The sequence below is a fragment of the Limulus polyphemus genome, unplaced genomic scaffold, assembly GCF_000517525.1.
Source record: "Limulus polyphemus unplaced genomic scaffold, Limulus_polyphemus-2.1.2 Scaffold1479, whole genome shotgun sequence".
NCBI classification, from domain to species: Eukaryota; Metazoa; Arthropoda; class Merostomata; order Xiphosura; family Limulidae; genus Limulus; species Limulus polyphemus.
In genome coordinates this window covers 181,343-183,495 of record NW_013667089.1, presented here as the reverse complement: position 1 = coordinate 183,495, position 2,153 = coordinate 181,343, and the positions used below count along the sequence as shown (strand labels likewise).

At 32.1% G+C, this 2,153-nt stretch overlaps 1 protein-coding gene across 1 annotated transcript in view; it reads right to left on the bottom strand.

Annotated features, from left to right (window-relative positions):
• Positions 1–2,153, bottom strand: part of LOC106463778 (nose resistant to fluoxetine protein 6-like) — a 54,540-nt gene that overhangs the window by 32,838 nt on the left and 19,549 nt on the right. Inside the window, exon 4 of the mRNA XM_013923845.2 lies at positions 1,272–1,362. The gene's annotated coding sequence lies outside the window, so the exon portion shown is untranslated. The remainder of the gene's footprint in view (positions 1–1,271; positions 1,363–2,153) is intronic.

The window sequence follows — 2,153 nt, the reverse complement described above, 5'->3', positions numbered from 1 at the left end:
CTGGCTGCCTAACGCTGGCCTCTCTGCCAGGCTTATATATTAAAAAGAGGGCACCTCGAGCAGACTAGAGTTGCCTGGCAAATTCATGATCTTTCGAGAAACTCCAGCGTGCATGCTCCCAGAGTCACGTGACTTTCGCTGTCGTAACAGTATATATATATATTCGGAACAAGACGTATGCACAATAAAGTATTCACACTATAGAGAATATAAGCATATCGTAAACGTTATATCAGTATATGTATAGTTCTCCTCTTCTTGTCAAAAGTCCACTTAGGCCTGTTCAATTACTTTAGAATTTTTGTTCACAAGTCAAACTATTTTCTCTAATACTATCGTAATATTAGTCTGGCGTGATTCACTTATGATTGTGATCTTCTTTCTTCTGAAGATCCCATGTTCCTTTTGTCAAAGTGCACTCAGGCTGATTCAGTTACTTTAGAACTTTGCTTTGACGGAATAAACTTATTTTTTATTTCCTTTTCCACTGTTAGTTTCACTCTAATATATATTAAACGTTAGGCCTATGTCAGTCGTTAGGCCTATAACTTTTACTTTCACACCAACTATATTCTCTCTGCTTTTATCTGCCTTATACTGTCTGTCTGCTGCTTCCAGCTCGTCTCTCGCTATTTATATTTTTATTTCATAGTCGTCTGGCCACTTTCTATATTCTCGACACCTTCTACAATCGTCTGCTTTTAACTCTTATTATAACAAAACTTAAAAATAATAAAATATTCACCCACAAATATAAATTAATCACTAATATTTATATCATGACAGTCTAAGAAGAATACTTTCAAAACCTACCTCTAGAAATTTGTTTGTTGATTATCTTCCTATGAACAAATCATTGGTTCTGAGTCTTAACTCAACGAAGCTGGTGTGTATTTATTAGATATTGGTTTCATATACAGAAATGTACATTATTCGTAAGTATAAACTCACTCAATTATTCTGAAATACCTTTTACATTCACTGAGAAAAGCTAACTCATTTTATTCATTTAAACAAATTAACAAGTAATATCAAGCGAAAAGCTGCATCTAAAGACAACAGAACTGCATTTGAAATCATATCACAGTTCATATTAATTGAAAACATAATAAAACTGGGCTGTCCATTAAATGTTATCAAACTAATTTGGCAATATAAAGAGTAAATAAATTTCATAAGAGACACATTTGTAACGGTTAGAATTTATTTTAGAAAGCTGTTCATGAAAAAACATGTTTTACTGATAAAAAGTGCTAGTAGTCAATACTTACAATACAACAATATCTTTAGCTTCCCAGGGAATTTCGTCTGATTTGCATTTTATTGACACAGGAGTTAAACTTCCCACAATAGGCGGCGCGACTGTCAATACAAATTATGGATATCAGACCAAAAATAAAAGACTTACAAATACGTGACACTTAATAAACAAAAGAACGAATATAAGTAGAAAGATGTTTCAATCATTAGGTTTCTAGGGGAATTTGGCCAAAGTAAGGGTGTGAAAATAAAATAAACAAAGTGATTTTCTCTAGATCAAGTACACTAATGAAATTTTCAAAACAAATCAAAAAACTCATTCAATTCTTATTTAACAAAATAAACAACATCAGTTAAAATCCATACGTTCAATTTGATTATTCTTTCAATTATTTCTATGCAAATGAGATGAAGAGAAACTGTTGTACATTTGACTTAGCAGGTAGAAATCTCGAGCGCTCTAAAATGTCCCCCATGGTTTAGCAGTAAGTCTGACGACTTACGTCGCTAAAAATCTGGTTTCGATACCAGTGGTGGGCAGAGTACAGCTAGCCCATTGTGTAATTTTGGGCTTAACGACAAACAAACAAACACTTTAAAATAATTATAACGGCTTCGTAAAATACTAAAAAAATGACCAAATTAAATATAATTAAAAATAAAAAGTACAGCAAGTGTGAAATAACCTTAGTTTAGAACTTATAAAATCGATAACTGAATAATAGCTTTTTAAACTTTATTTCAAGCATCTATATGTACAATAATCCAAAGCAAAATAATAAAAAATTACATCTTATTTCCTCCATTCAATTCTACCACAGAATATAAGTGGGAGTTTAGTTTCGGGAATCGAAACTTCGTCTATTACTCAAACAGATCGTTTGCTTGTTGTT